Here is a 17,911-nt window from a genome sequence, read left to right on the forward strand (position 1 = left end):
TACTTAATAAGGCCTATATCCTATGCCATGTGTATTTCATCTTGATTGTCAAAGCAAAGATCTAAAACTGACTTTATAACATTCGTGTTCTTAAAAAAGATTTAAAAATGTTTTATTCTTATTTTCACCAGCAATATCCCTTTCATCAGATGTAAAACAAAATTATCTTGCCCTTCTCTTTCCTTCTTATTCTTTAATCCTTTTATCTAATCAGTAAGTAACTGATATTTTCCTATGGCACTATATCTTATATTTTAGAATTTAAACTGTAATATGTTCAGAGCTATATAATCATTATTTTTATTAAATTTATTTCTGCTTCATTATTCTGATGAAATTTATGGACATTTTTAGTTAATTATCTTAGAACTAACCTAACAGGAAGGAAAGCAAGCAGACCAGCTTTAAAAAGAGGTATGTGTCATTGACAACAGAAATATTTAAAAATTTAATGAGTTCAGTTGGGGCTCTTTTGAAGGCTAACTCCTGACTGTAATTTTTAGGGAAAAACATCTCCAGAAATTGGCACTTAGTTAAAATGAACTTTTCTGAACACATGATGTTGACTTTAAATTTAACCAGTGTTCGTAAAAGACAGTTTAGCGTTAGGCAACATGGCATCATATAGAGTGAAGATAGTAAGTATTTGAGAACAATGATATATACTATCAAATTCAAGTTATTCTTTGCACAATATTTCAATATTGTGCTTTGCTTCCCATATTTAACATCCCACTTCTTCCCGAGTTATTAAAATAATCCTGTTACTTAAATGAAATCCTGTTACTTAAATTACTTAAATGAAGATTGCATCTGTGCTGTACTTTTTTTTCTACTCAACATGTCTTCTGATGTTATAAATTGTGGGAAAGCATATCTAGGTATCAGAGTGGTCTGATGATAGCTATTGGAATCAAATAACAGAAGCATAGATATCAGATCTGTTGTATAATTATGACCCTCAAACAGTCATGAAAGTTACCAAAAAAAAAAAAAAAACCCTTGGAAATCAACAGGAATTTCATATATGACTTATGTAGACTAATGCCACTACTTACAGGAGACACACCTGTGCACAAATTAACTGCAGTTGAAATAGTGCAGTTGGAAGCAGTGGCAAGTGGAGGTTAAGCTATGGCTATAAGTTCCTCTTTATATGTCTAAGATAATTTCTCCAAGGGAGCTTAATTTCTTTATTGATCTGTCATGTAACACTTCAGCACATAAAACAGGAGGGGAAAGAAACTAAATCAAAGAAAAGAAGAAAGTAAATTGTTATTGTAAACAAATCATGTACACACAGAAGGCATATTCACTTCAAATGTGTGTGTGTACAACCACACTTCACTGCACATAGCTCCACAAAATCACCCACAAACCTAGTGATCAGATGCCAGATAGATACAAAGTGAAAAGAATGTTTCCGGATTTTATAGCTATCAGTCTACTGAAAATAAAAAGACACTCACAGAATGACATCCAATGGAGTTTCATAACACTGGTTGTACAAATGGAAAAAAAAAAAAAAAAGACTCCCTGAAGTACCAAGAAGAAATTAAAAGGTCAGAGCAATAAGCAAAGATTGTCTGTCCTCTCATACTCCTCTTTTGTGAAATTTATTCATACCTGTATCTTGATAATGAAACTACATTTCTCTTGATTTCTCTTGTAGTCCCCCAGACCTGCTGTTCTACTGTTTCAGTACATTGAAATTTGACAGGGCATTTTTCCCATCTTTTGTGCAAGAATAGAGAATACGGAATAAAACCTGAGAGATAAATTTTGGCAGACTTTGGAATTGAATGGCCTATTAAAAATATGAAATGGAGGGAAAGGGTAAATTGGGAAAATTACATTAATCAAATGATCCTATGATTCTTTTAAGTATCCAATCTTTAATATCGATGTCTACTTCATTTGCTCCAAAATTGAAATATTAGACAGCTATGCTTTTAATATATACCTAAGAATTTGGAAACTTTTAAGTTAACCTTGTACTTTTCCTTCTTAAATTAATTTTACTAGCAAGCAATCTCATCCTAACTAAAATGTCTACTGAATATATTTTCTAAATTATTCTCCAAGATCTTCCTGTGTTTATGTTTTGTTTCCCAATGATAATGCAATATCATCATTCAAAATAACCTTTTATAATACCTAGCAGAGGGAAGATTACATGCATAAAGTTATGTGCCCCACAGAAAATGTATTTCTATTGATATATTTTGTGATTGTTAATATAAGCTCACTGTATAAAAAGGAAAAACATAAGAAAGTATAAATAATTAAATTGATGGCCTGTAATTACACCATTTTTAATAAGATTTTGTGTTTATTTCCATTTTGCCTACCTTTCATAACATTTATTTTGTATAGTAAACATAGTATGGAAAGTTTTGCATAACAATCTCTCAACTGCTGAGTTTTTCTGAGTGTGAGCAGATAACTGTAACAATGTAAAGGGTACCTGGGCCTCCCTGGTGGCCCAAGGGGTTGAGCACAGCACTATAAAGCTATCTGCAGCTTCTGCAGCACACGTGCCAAGCCTGGCCAGGGAGCTACCCACGCAGCACAGCAGACCTCTCCTGTCTTGCCCACTGCCCCCCTTAGCAGTGTATTTCAGTCATTCTGCCTGTTCTGTTCCCCACTATGTCTCTGGTGAATCCTCTCACCCCTAAAACCTCTGGCCTGTACTCCACCTCTTGTATGCATAAATAAATAAATACTAAAAAAAGAAACAATGTAAAGTGTATCTAATAGAAACATTGACAGATAAGCGTCATTAAAATGTCTAAATTAAGAATGCAACCTAATTGAAACAATTGCTAATAACATTGCTTCCTCTTCACATTCTAAGAAATAAATCTTTTTTTTTTATTTTTTATTGCTTCCTCTTCACATTCTATTATTACTCTGGTCGGCAATGTAATAGAAACAGGCCTGTCCTTGGCATGTCTGTAAGAGCTCTTTTATAGAACATGTGAACATAGTTTTTAGTGTCCAAAGATATCCCACATCAATGCTGAAAGTTAATTTCTATGTTATTCATAAATTTACTACGCAATCTTCAAAAATTAAATTTGGAAAATTTTCACAGTGATGCTTATAGTAGAAGAGCAAATTTCCAGAGTTATTCTAAATCATTTGAGATAACACTGCTTGGGATGTAATATGATCTCACCAAAATGCCTTTTTGAGGGCTAAGGGGTGAGAGGGGGTAAGAGTGAAAGAAAAATTACTTACCGCGTTTACTTTTCTGGAATGATGCACCATGATATCCAGAAACGTGTAAGTAAAGTGAGCACATCTATGAACACATGTGGTTAAGACACTGTTCTGAGTAGGAGCCAACAGTCCACTTCCTGAGATTAACTTCAGGAGAGGCCAAGGTCAAAGGTCCTTCACCAATTTTCTTCCCTTAGATCCATATTATCTATAGAATTTACTACCTTAAATGTTCACAACATTATCCATGCTATTTTTTTTTCTTTTATTATTTTTCAAAGACTTTATTATTTATTTATTTATTTGTTTGTTTGTTTGTTTGTTTGTTTGTTTATTTATACAAGCACTGGGTACAGTCAGAAGCACAGGAGGGTGAGAGAATTCACCAGAGCCAGAGTGGGGAGCAGAACAGGCAGACTGACGAAGTACACTGCTGAGGGGAGCAGCGGGTGGCAGGAGAAGTCTGTCTTGCCATGTGGGACCCTTGCAGGCAGCCGGGGATCAAACCAGTGCTGCAGAGGCTTCAGGCAGCCTCGAAGCCCAGTGCTCAACCGCTGTGCCACCAGGGGAGGCCCTCCATGCTAATTTTTTTAAAGATTTACTTCATTTATTTAAGCATACAAGAACTGGGGATGTAAGCCAATGGTGTGGAGGGTGAGAGGACTCACCAGAGACAAAGTGAGAAGCAGGACAGGAAGAGCTATTGAAATAAACTGTTGAGGGGAGCAGCAGGCAAAACAGGAGAGCTCTGCTGTGCCATATGGGTTAGCTCCTTGGCCTGGGATCTAAATCATGCTGTAGTGGCTGGTGATGGCTTGATAGTGCTGAGACTTCAACCCCTATGCCACCACAGAAGCCCATTATCCATGATATTTTAACAAGACCAACAATTCACATTCAATTTTCATAATGTTCACTGTGAAAAAAATGCAAGTTTCTTGGGAAAGTTAAAGGTCTGTAGGCAAATTATTTAATCTCTTTGAGTTTTGAAAGCCTAAACTACCTCTGAAATTATAGTTGCAAACATTTATGTTTTTATCTGTAAAATTTAAGAAACTTCATGAATTTATGTATTAAGCACATTTTCCTTGATGAATTGCTCTGCTTCAAGGTTGAGAAAAAATAGGATTTTTTTAATTGCAATAAAACTCTTCATTATGATATATAATTATTTACTTTTCTCAGAAAATTAGCTACAATTCTTTATTTGAAATGAAAATATTTTTCTTTAACATGTCTTTGAATTAAGATTGAATCTAAAAATGGAATTATTCAGTTACTTTTCAAATGCCAGTTTGATAGGCTGATAAACTTAACAAGACAGCTCTAAATCAGTTGAAATTGCCAATCTTGTGTGCAGTGAGTGAGACAGCTCTGCTGATCCAAAAACCAATAAAAGGAATTATGTCTGCTTTAAAATGTACTTTTCTTCCTTTACCTCTATCAAATTAAGCCTGTATCCTGCATAATCAGAATTTATTAGAACTTACATTTTTTAAATAAATCAATTCTTTTTTTCTGTCCTTCCTTCTCTATTTCCTCTCTTTCAGTCTCTTAAACCAGCTTCAATCAAACTTTTGTCCTCCTTACTCCCCAGAAACTATGCTTGATGAAATCACCAGTAATTCCTACCACCTCACCATGTCCATACACATGCACCCACAGTGTTAAATCCAATAATCGACACCAGACCTCTCTTTTTTTCCCCCACATAACTAGAGCATCTTGACATACTTGAACACTTCACCCTCTCAGATTTCCAAATTCTTGCTAACCTTTCTTTATTTCACCTTTGAAAGCAGTTCCTTCCTCCTTTATTTGTTCTACCTCAATACTCAGTTCTTACTTTATTGTATGTATTTATACTCACTCTTTAAGTGATCCCAACTAATCATGTAACTTTAAATAACACACTAATGTGGTAACACTTTTATCTCCAATCTAGTCTCTGCTAAATGATATATTCAAAACATGTTTTTGAATATCCAGTAGGCATCTCAAATTCATTAGATTCAGATTCAAACATCTGATCTTCTACAAAAGCTGTTTCAACTTTGGTCTCACATCTTATTTAATAAAATGTCCAATCTTCTAGCCACCTAAGATAAAATAAAATGTATGTAGAATTATCTATTACCCCTTTTTTCTCACATCTCATATCTAATCCAGCAGAGAATTTTGTTGAACTGACTTTCAAAATAAACACAGAATCCAGCATCTTCAAACCACTTCCCATCCATGCCCTACTAGTATTAGACACCACCATCTACTACCTAGATTAGTGTAACAGTGTTCCCTCACTTTGGGTTTCCCTACCTATAATGTTCTATTTTTATCAAAGTAGTGGGGTGATACTGTGAAAACATAATTTGGATCATGTGACTTTTTGTTCAATACAAATTCTCCAAATTTCTCTAAATACAACTTACAATGGCCCAAATTGCTCTAATCTATACTGTCTGTTATAGTAACTAATAACCACAAATAGCTATATAAACTTAAACTGAAACTGCATAAAATTAAAAATTCAGTTCTTTAGTCATATTACAAGTATTCAACAACATGTGTTCAACAGCTACCATGTTGTGCAACCTAAACATAGAATATTTCCATCACCACAGAAAATTTTGTGTTAGACAGTGTTGTTTTGTACAGTCTCCTGTTCTCCATTATCTAATTGATTCATAACCCAAATCTGAAAGCTATGCATTGATATCTAAATGGACTGATCTCTAAATACAAAGTATAACCACTCCTCCTTCTATTACCACATATTGCAGTTATAATTTCTACCTGTTGAAATTCTGTTCATCTTGAAGTTCTGTATCAGACAACAAGATTTCATAAAGCATCTCCTAAATACAACATTCTCCCCAATACATTATAACTCTTTGCATTCTTAGAACATCTACATGTTTGACTATTTGGATATGTCATATGACACATATTTTTATTCTACCACATAAGACAGTCATTTAAATATGTGTATTAATCCCCTTTAATATGTGGCATACAATCTTGGTTAACTAACACATTACCCTTTCTCCCTTCTTTCTTGCTCCATTCTACAGAGACTGGAAAAGCCTCTCTTGCAGCTAGAGGAGGTCATGCGAAAGAAATCGGGTAAACTTGAATTGAAGGCCTGTTGAGGGATTCTGGGAAAGCATTTCTCTCCCTGACAAAATGACTGATGTGGCTACCACTGCAGCTCCTCCTTTATCCCTGCATAAATGCTTAGAAATTCTAAAAGTTTCCTGGGATCACAAAGGGAAAAGTATGAGGACACAGTCAAGATGCTGAGGTTGGCAAACAGAATGCCAAAATGTGCTTAGGCCTTCATGTCATCACTGAACAGTTGCATCCACAACAGTAGTCACCTGGCTCTAAAGTTCTTCTTTGTTTGTTTAAACCAATTTTAATTGAATTTTTATGACTTTAGCTAAAAACAGAACAAACTGTATATACATATGCACACATATTAAAATATGCCTTAATAATTTTTGTACCATTATTAAATGTCGCAGAAGCCCAGCACAGAAAAAGAATTCAAATATATATACTGAGTGGAATTGTGTTGGATATTCCACTTAAACACACAGACACCCTGAAAATGAGAGATGGGCAAAAAGCAATACAGAGGTCTGCAATCTGATTTAAAGAACAACTTAGGAGGTCATTCTCAATTTCTTAATAGGATAAAAATGTTATCTTTTTGTGAGAAAATACACTGTTGGGAAAAAAGCAAACAAAATAATTGGATAATACATTGCCTTTACTCTTAAGAAACTTACCATCTGGCAGAAGAAAACAAAACCAATAATCAAGAATGTTTAACTGCTTAATACTACTATAGTGAACACAATTCAATGTAGTCCTACAATTTGAAAGAAGACTGGTAAGGGTCAGAGGATTCACAGAGAAGGACAAGTTGAAGCTGATTCTTAAAAGATGAGTAAGTATTTACACCAAAATGCAAATAAGGGCATTTGAGTCACACAACAGTTTAAGCCAAGGACACAGGGGAAGCTAACAGTATGGTGCAGCTGGACAATGGCAGGTAGCCCAACTGAAAGCCACAGTAGAAAGAGAAAGTCAGAAAAAGGAGCATGGTCATATTTGTAATCAAGATTAGAAGTTGGGACCTTAACATGGAAACAAGGAGTAACAGTCATGTTTCTATGAACATTTTCAGGAATTGTCATTAATTGACTGATCTCTAGCACTAGTGTGGATGAGCACTGTGCAAAGCACTGGGAGCTTAAAAAGGTCTCAAAATAAAAATCATGACTTGGCTCTACCACTTCAATATCTATTAGCACAACCATACACAGGTTTAATACATGGGTTGAACTGTATTGGTTATTGTAGAGTTCAAAAGCCTGAGCATCTGATGATCAACCTAACAAATATCTCCATATTCTAGTTTCTTCTTTCACTTAAAGAAATGTTCCCAATGATATTTGTCCTTCCTATTTTAAACATTTAAAAAGTGTTTTTTAAGGATGTCCTTATAAATATTTCTCTGATAGGATAATACAAAAAGTATGTGTGTGAAATGCACAGGCACAGGGGAATGGAGACGAGAATAAAGAGAAAGCTATTCTGTGCAAACCCCAGACCCTAGAGGAAAGAAAGCCAAATTAAACAGGAGATTCCCAATTTATAACTTAAGTTATTACTAGATTACAATGTCTACAGTGCTAAGGCAGTATTGCTTAAAGCTCCCTGTTTTGTCTAATGATATGCCAACTAGTTTTCTTAAAGCCCTCTAGCTAGCCTTTGCAGATATTTAATATTTGATATCTTACCACACCTATTCATAAGTATTTAGAAGGGCATAGTTAATACTATGATGTCTCACCACAACTTTTAGGAGGATTTAAAAGAAAAACTAAGACTTACATTAAAAAAAAAAAATCAATGCTTACTTCACAGTCAAAAATGAAATCCTGTAATCTAATCGGGTATCAAGCAATCAAATCTTCCACTGCATACATAACCTATCAAATGTCCTTATCACTGTTGATTGCAGCGTCAAGTGGCAATCAACTAGGGTATGGAATGGGCATACATTTTTATATAAGGCAGTCATAAATACAAGTTTATATAAGTAGAGTTAGGGCTTATTTTATTTTTTTAAAGGCCTCTGTAAAAGTGGATTCACAAGGTATAGTTCACCTCTACAAGGTCTAGCTCCCCTAACAATACATGCTAAGTTTAATCAAACTACCATTTTAGGACCTCATAATTATTTTTTCTTCTTATTGCCTTTCAACTATTGCAACATGTCACCACTGTGATGATAAGGAAAGAAGAGGCAATAAAGGAATGTAAATTACAGACAGACAACAGAATGAATCCAGTGAAAACTAGCAGGGCTTGCCCTGCCTTGTATGCATCTAATAGCCTCTTCAAACACTGAATTCTGATTGGAAGAAGAGTAAGGGGGGGGGGAATGCATCTTAATTAATCTTTAAGTTGAAGAGTGACCAGAGGAAAGTAGGGAAAAACCCACCCTGAGTCTGGTTTTGTGTTGATTCAATCAATGTTCTATGGAACAAAGGTTCTGATAGGGAACATGGCAATGTTACCAACTAAAGTAGAAAAGTGTGATGTTAATGGAAATTAAGTTTGAATTTTATTTTTTTAAGATTTATTTATTTGTTTATTTATTTATTTATTTATACAAGCACTGGGTACAGTCAGAAGCTCAGGAGGGTGAGAGTTCACCAGACCCAGAGCGGGGAGCAGAGCAGGCAGACTGACGAAGTACACTGCTGAGGGGAGCAGAGGATGCAGCAGGAGAGGTCTGCACGCCATGTGGGACCCCTGCCTGGCGGTCAGGGATGGAACCCGTCCTGCAGAGGCTGCAGGCAGCTTTACAACCCAGCACTCAACCGCTGCGCCACCAGGGAGGCCTTAGGTTTGAATTTTAAATGGAAGTTAGAACCTGGTGAACTTTGCCCATAAGAGCAACAAGTATTTCTATCTAGTCTCATGAAAGAGAGGGTCTCTTAATTTTCTTCCTCTCAGCAGCTTGTACCAGAAAGGAGATTCTGTGGGCAAGCTGGATTCCAGCTAATGGATCTGTTATCTCTTTCCTGTCTAGAAGAGGTAACCAAGATAATTTCCTGCTTTTCTTCCTGTTCACAATGTAGCCTGAATCTATAGCAATAAATCTTTCTACCTGTCATACTGTTGATCGAAAAGTAACAAAGAGCAATAGTAAACTTGAATGCTTCTTCAGAAAGTTACATACATGTCCATTCTTTGCTCAAGTATTCCTTTAAAGAACTTAAGACAAGTTACTTAGGTGCCAACTATATAACCACTGTGATGATTCAGGCATCAGTAACACACTCATATCTTTATATCTCTCTTCCTTGTGCTGTGTGAATAGGTTTGACTTTACTGATAATCTCAGTCAGGATCAGAAAAATATCAACATAAATTGGAAGGAATTCTTAATAAGTATTCAAAAGAAGGCTGGATACCACATAAAAAGTTGAGGTTATAAAAAGGGGGATGCCTATAAGAGAAACAAGAAGGGCTGTTGACTGTTCCATCAATAATTCTTTTAGTGAATTTAGAGTTATGAAAGACTTAGGAATCGGGCCTCTCTGGTGGTGCAAGGGGTTAAGCACCACATTATGAAGCAATCCGCAGCCTTTGCAGCATGAGTTCGATCCCCAGCTGGCCAGGGAGCAAACCACATGGCACAGCAGACCTCTCCTGACTCGCCGACTGCTCCCTCAGCAGTATATTTCAGTCAGTCTGCCTGTTCTGCTCCCCACTCTGTCTCTGGTGAATCCTCTCACCCCCTGCATCTCTGGCCTGTACCCCAGCTCTTGTATGCATAAATAAATAAATAAAAATTAAAGAAAGAAAAACTTAGGAATCAAGACACCATTTGTTGAATGATTGACTTTTTTTTTATAAACCCAGATTAGTCATGTTCTATTTGAAGATTAAATTTTTAAGGTTATATCCTTATGACAACAAAACAAAACAATCTGGACAATTTATCAACTGATTTAGCTACTCTGTTTCTATCTGGAATTTGTAAAAAGAAAAGTAGGCGGAGTGGGGTCTTCAATGATGAGACAGATTATAGAACAGGTGCTGAAAATGGCTACACTTTTCAACCAGTTGTGTTACAATCATGAAGACATAACTTAAGTGAACTGAATTGAAAATAACAGCCTTTTTATTGCAAGACCATTGTAACACACAATTATTAAAATTGATTAATACTTGGGCCAATGCAATTTCATTATCTCTGATCGATTTCAAGCATTACTTTTTAATGGCTTTCACTCTTGTCATTTCGGTTAGAACTGCGTGAACACTAGCTTAGTGGAACAACACAGTCCTTTTTTATGAGATTGGCTCTATGTTTTAATAATAGTTCCCAAATGAATAAACTGATAAATATAGAAGTCCAGATGCTTCTACAAACACTGTTTAGAAATTCATACCTTTTAGAGGACTTTTTGATAGATTTTTTGTTTTTAATGCCAGAAAAAAAATTCCCATTTAAATGAGATTATAATTACATTATAGTGCATAGCACCAGATTTTATTTTAAGTAGGCACCCAGGAAATGGTTGCTAAATAGTATGGAGAGGTAGAAAGTAAATATTATCTGACCTAAAATCACCTTTTCCTCAAAATCAGGAAAGTACAATCAGGAAGAACCAGACTTCTTATTGCAATATCAACTGTTAAAGCAGTAAGTCCTCCTGATTTCTTATCTCTTCACTCTGATTTACAATTTTTCTCTTAAAATCCATCCTCAACATTGCTTCCTGTATTTGTTTTTAAATATGTATGTCATTAAGATACTCCTTAATTGTCAGGTAGGAAAAAAAAACCACACACTAAACCATTTTGAGATGACATGCAAGATCCTCCATAAGCTGACTGACCCTTATCTCTTTCTCATTTCTCATCCCCTTTTTTCCTTCTTCCCTTCCCTCTCTAAACACATTACATCCACAATTCCAACACTGTCGTTTAGATTTGCATTTCCCTAATTACAAATGATGTTGAATATTTTTTCATATGCCTGTTGGCCATTTGCATTTCCTCTTTGGAAAAGTTTCTTTTTAGCAATTCTGCCCATTTTTTTGACTGGATTATTTACTTTGTTTTTGTTGAGTCTCATCAGCTCTTTGTAGATTTTTGTGATCAGTCCTTTATCATTAGTGTCATGTGCAAAAATTTTCTCCCAATCGGTGGAGTGCCCCTTTGTTTCGGTTACTGTCTCTTTTGCTGTACAGAAGCTCTTTAATTTGATGTAGTCCCAGCTGTTGATCTTTACCTTCACTATCACTGCTTTGGGTGATGTGTCTGTAAAGATGTCTTTGAGGTACATGTCATGTAGTGTTTCGCCTATATTTCTTTTTATATATTTTTTGGTTTCAAGTCTTATACTAACATTGCAGCAACACAGAACTAAAGGTATTTCCAAATACTTTGCATAACTTTATACCTTTCTATCTTATACATAAAATATTCATCATTCCTTTCTCTGGAAAAGTTTTTTAAAACTCTTTGTAATCTGTATCATCCATCTGTGAAGCTATTCCTGTTCTCCAAAACCTTGCTATAAGCTATTACCTAGATATTTCCATAATAATTAGTCATATCACACTTCATTCACATTTAATCATTTCATTAAGCATTCCCACCTTCTACTTATTAAGTCTCTAATCTCTTTGAAACCAAGAAGCCTAACACATATTTTTAAATATGCAGTGTCCTAATATGTGTGGCACTATAAAGTTGCACTTAATAATGACTCTTGAATTAATGTGTAAAAACAATTTAGGAATTTTGGGTTTTTATTCCATTGATATAAAAATAAATTTACTTAACTGTGAACATTTTAACATCCTCAAGAGTTATACTATGCAATAATTTAATTTCTTCATAGCAATTGACCAGACATCTTAGCCAAGAGGTAAAAATCGGACCATATTTAGAATGTACTTTACAAAACTGATTATATCTCTGTACCTGAGCTATAATCTTGAGTCTGAGGAGCCACAGAAAGAATCAATATCATCAAAGCAGTAATCTTAGGAGATAAATGGGCAGCTGGTGTCATTCTCCATTCATCATGATACTGTTACAGCAGAGATTGTGCAGAACTATAATCCATCTTGACAGTGCTCAATGATCCAGAACCTTACTGCAGATTTTTATAACTTGCATTTTTAAAAATGCATTAGAAACTTTGATTTAGACATTATAGAGTATTGAATAAAAGAGACAACCTAGTAAGTCATGGTTCTTCTGGTGTGGCACCATTTGTGTGCTGACTGGTCTATTCACAGATGGATGGTTTGTTTACCACTTCCTACACACTGTTCTCATTAAAGCAAATCATTTGTGACTACAAAGTAATAATTTATCATTGTTTCCAAGACTAGTTTTACTTTATTTATTTTGTATGCATTATTTAATTTTAAAAGAATTTTTCAAGCCCTGCCAATATACAAATGAATGATAAACAACAAACAATTCATTTTAGTTGTGTTTTTATCTATAACCACCATCAAAATGTGGGAGCATTTTTTGAGTTATTCATAATGTTAACGTTCTCAAGTCTGAGCTAGGAGACACAAAATAAAGCAAATGGCATCAAAAGAAGCAAATATTATATCAAAGTACTAATATCCATTATATCTCCCTTATCAGGATTCATATGACTCACCTAGCTTGCAAATAAATACTTTCTATTTGGAAAACTTCCAAGTCCTTCAAACTAAAGAAAAAATTACATTTTTGTCTAGAGATGTTTAAACAATAAAATTATTTTTATAGTAACATTATACTTGTAGTTTAGATATGAAACTATTGTTAGGGCAATCATGTTATCTGTTATAGCCAGATGATTAGTTTTACATAAGACTAATAAAAAGTTTGAATAATATTTTTTATTTAAACAAATATAAACCCATTCATTTTAATCACCATGTGGCTTTTAGAGGTTTGGTGCCAATATGTCAAGAAACTATACTTGACCTTTGTGACATCGATAATGGAAATTGATTAAAGCAAAAGCTAAACAAACAAAAAGCCATAAAAACATAACAATCAGGATGCAAATATTAAATAAACAAGCTTTTGTTGCTGTTGTGCTTGAGTTAAGCTATGAGACTCCAAGCAAATACTCTTTCAAGAATTTAAGCTCTATATTTAGGAATTATAGTCAATTTTAAGAACTAGGTGTTTCTTTCTGAAAACCTCATTCTGATATATAGTAGATATGATGCAGGTTAAGTTTACAGAAATAGAAGTATTTACTATTTAGTCAATGACATTTTAGCCTCTGTATTTTTATTTAAAAGCAAAATATAGATGTATCAGTGCTGAAAAATCCATTTCAGTTTAGCATAAAAATTTGGGAAGATCACTTAAATCTTAAAAATCTGTTAAAAATAAAGCACAACCATGAACATTTTATCTTCTGATTTGAACAAGTTAAAATGAATTACTATAGCCAATAAGTGTCACCATAGAAGTTTTCTCATTGTTTATATATTGTAATTGGTCTAAGCCTCACTCCACAAGCAGTATGCAATGAATATCATCTCCATCTTATCACGTTTTATAAATTTTTTATTAAGCTACCATTGGCTTACAAGACTGTATGTGATTCAGAAATACGGGATCCCACTTCTTCAGTTTTTAGACATAAACTTTCATTCTAAGGTTTTCGAGATTTCAATGAATAACTGTAACATTCCAACCATAGCTAAAAGATTTAGATTTTATAGCATATGCCAGAACATCTATTTCATGCTAACATTCTGCCTTCTTGTTTTTAATTGCCACCTTGTGGTTAGTAACGCCTCATCAGGGTACCATAAAGCATAGCTAGTTAGTTTTTCAATGCCCAAGAAAACTCTAAGGAAAAGTATTACACTTATATATCTAATATACATTTAGAAAATAAATATGCATTAAAAACAATGTGAAAGATAAGCTGATTAGATTCACTTTAGCCTAATTATATCATGTAACCCATAAACTAAAGAGGCTCAAAATCCTAATTGCAACTACTAATATTCCTATCACTTCCAGACTGCCCCAGGTTTTTCTCAGGTTTAGCTTGATTTATCATTTTATTTTTGCTATGAAGCTAAATCCAAGTGTGAAAAAAATTACTGGTACAAACATGCAGTTTAATATTCCTTTAATGAGTAGCCTTCTCTTTATATTTATGGTACTTTGTCTATGTCTGTCTACCTGCAGCTGACTTAAAGTACTAAGACATATTTTTCTCTATATCCTTCATTAAATGTTTTAGCTCTTTGTAAGCAGAGAGTATTCTATCCTCATCTGAAAACTCCATTTTGACCAATTATTTATGGCTAGAAATAGACATTTACCATATTAAAGAAATTTACTAAGACCTACCAAATCAGAGCCAAAGGTAAAACTTGACTAGGTCTCCCATTTCAGGGAAGCTTTCGAGTAGAGGCACAGCCTGCCTTTGCTTAAGATAAACTTTCCAAGGACTTCTATAAGTGAATAGCCTTGGAAGATGCAGATAATGTTGTCTCAAGACAAAAGGTTAGGTTTGTTTATTCCAGTGGAAAAAATGAAGATAATGTCCCTTTTGAAAGCAATATATTAGTATACTCACTGTCCAGTAAAAAAGATTCAGGATTCTAAAATTAAAGCTTCTGCTTCTGTAATGAAACCACTAAATGGTCAGTTGTCAATTAGCCCTTTTTTTCATTACCATGGGGAGGAAGAGAGACTTACAGGACTGGTGTAAATGTTATGCTATGTTACTGCTCACCGTGAATAATAAACTGCTTTTCATCTTTGACCCAGTGGTCTCATGTCTTCTGCAAGTATTCAAGAAACTGTGACAGGCTAACTTGTTAGATTAGTAGCTCAGTAAACCTCACAAATTTCACAAATATTGATAGATTCTTGGCAACAAGATCTGCTACAGATGTCATAGTCCCAAAGCCCAAGAATTTTAGTTTAAATCAAATTTGGGCAAAAGTTATAAAACTAATTTTATGTATTATACCTTTCATTTTAGGATTTGCTGTATGTTTACGCCTCTTCATTAATACTCTACCAAAATATACCTCAGTGACTACACATTTGATGGGCACTCATTGTGCCTACTATAAGAGCAATACCTGGAATCATGTATGTACTGCTTTTCTAGTTCCAGTATCTCTCCTTCTATAATCTACACTTTAGAGAGTGAGCTAATGAAAAAAAAAAGGTATCTTAGTTTCTAATTCTACTCAGAACCCTTTGATAATTTCTCATTGTACCAGAACCAACTTCTAACTATCAACTTTGCTCCAAAGTTCTCTGTGAAATTATCCTAATTTCTCAAACCATATATTTTACACACACACCCATAAGCCCCCTTAATCTATTTTTGTGTTTTTTATAAATTCTTTACCTTTGTTAGGAAGTCACATCTAATATACATACATTTTTTTCATCGAAATACTCTCCAATTTGCCTTATTGTTTTTTTCTGGAATGTTCTACCATAAAATATCCATCCAGAATTCATTTATTTCTCCCCCTAGTCTTTGCACCCTTTTATACTCATTTTATTGCCTTATAGTTATTCATATATGTGGACATGTAACTCTCCCCTGTAAAAATATATGATGCTAAAGGATTTATTATTCTTGTATGATCTACATTTTATAAGAATGCCATGTACAGAATATTTACTTTATTTTTTAAGTATTTTTTAAGATTTATTTATTTTTATTTTTTTAAAGATTTATTTTACTTTATTTATACAAGTACTGGGTACAGTCAGAAGCTCAGGAGGGTGAGAGAATTCGCCAGAGCCAGAGAGGGGAGCGGAACAGGCAGACTAATGAAGTACACTGCTGAAGGGAGCAGCGGGTATGGCAGGAGAGTCTGCGCACCATATGGACCCTCGCCCGGCAGCTGGGGATCCAACCAGCAATGCAGAGGCTGCAGGCAGCTTCTCAACCCAGCGCTCAACTGCTGTACCACAGGGGAGGCCCTATTTTTTAAGATTTATTTATGCATACAGGAACTGGGGTGGAGGCCAGAGGTGCAGGAGGTGAGAAGATTCACCAGAGACAGAGTGGGGAACAGAACAGGCATACTGAAATACACTCCTGAGAGGAGCAGTGGGCGAGTCAGGAAAAGTCTGCTGCTCCATGTGGGTAGCTCCCTGACCAGCTGGGGGATTAAACTTGTGCTACAGAGGTTATGAATAGCTTCACAGTGCTATGATTAACCCCTTGCACCACCAGGGAGGCCCTACTCACTTTATTTTTAATGAAACCAAGTTGTTCATTATTATATAAACAGAAATTATCAGTTTTCGGTAACTTCCACATTTGTGTGCTTTTACAGTATGGAATAGGAGGAATGAACTACTGTTGCCTCTACATACTGTGTACTATGTTCCACGTCATGACAAAGTGTGGATTTTAGTAGAAAGGCTGACATTGGCCTAAGATATGTTGAGGCCCAAGATATTTTAATTTATTTGTAAAGTGGAGTGAGAGTTTACTTCACAAGCATGATGATGTAATTGGTACCACAAAAGTATTATTATGGTTGACATAAAAACTTTTAAAAGATAATTATGCTTAGGAAAATACTGATAATATAGAAGATGAGACTCTAATGAAATGACTTGAGAAAAGAAAAGGAAAATTTCAATTTCCTTGAAATAAATTTAACAGGAATTTGAGAAAAGTAAAGGGAAGGTGAGAGGAGATGGTAGAAACAGAGTACAGACATGAGCTGAAACACATTCCAAAAAGGATGGTGGCCAATAAATTACCTGTGAAGAATGATCAAAGTCCATTTAATGAACAAAATTATTAACAAAAATAATAAGTAACAAATGATATTTTTTTCATGCTAGACCCTAAGTACTTTTAAATATTTTATGCATTTATACATAAATGTGATATTATTACCTTGATTTTATAAGTGTGGAAACTTTGTTATCACATATTTAAGAAATTTTTTGAAGTCAAACAGTTGGACACAGTGGAGCAGACTGACCCCAAGTCCATTTCTAAGTTTTGTTTTTTTTTTAAAGAACATCTTTTATTTATTTTTTATTTTTTTAAAGATTTATTTATTTATATAAGAACTGGGGTACAGGCCAAAGGCGTGCAAAATGCAGTAGCACTGAAGCATGAGCATCTAAATGTCCCATGACATGACCTACTTTAAAGTTATCTGTGGACCACAGCTGAGTGGGGGGCAACAGCTTAGGATGAAATGAGCTTAGTAGTTAGAGGAAATCAAGTCTTTATTATATTACTTTATTTTGCCAAATATAAGATTACTAGCTACCTGCAGATTATCATAGGTTGATACCTAGATTACTACTGTAGCACCAAATTGGTATTTTATTTTATTTTTTTAAAGATTTGTTTTACTTATGTATACAAGAGCTGGGGTGTAGACCAGAGGTATGAGGGGTGAGAGGATTCACCAGAGACAGAGTGGGGAGCAGAACAGGCAGACTGACTGAAATACACCGCTGAGGGGAACAGTGGGCAAGACAGGAGAGATCTGCTACACCATGTGGGTCAGCCCCCTTGCTGGGGCATTTTATTTCAACAATAGCTCTATTCCTATTTTCCAGTGCTCTGGTGGATTTCAGAAACACTAGACATTAATAC

General features: G+C 34.7%; 1 protein-coding gene across 1 annotated transcript in view; it reads right to left on the bottom strand.

Moving 5' to 3' along the window:
* Window positions 1-17,911, bottom strand: part of NAALADL2 (N-acetylated alpha-linked acidic dipeptidase like 2) — an 881,821-nt gene that overhangs the window by 630,337 nt on the left and 233,573 nt on the right. The window lies entirely within an intron of this gene.

This window comes from Talpa europaea (assembly GCF_964194135.1).
Source record: "Talpa europaea genome assembly, chromosome: 4".
Taxonomy (NCBI): Eukaryota; Metazoa; Chordata; class Mammalia; order Eulipotyphla; family Talpidae; genus Talpa; species Talpa europaea.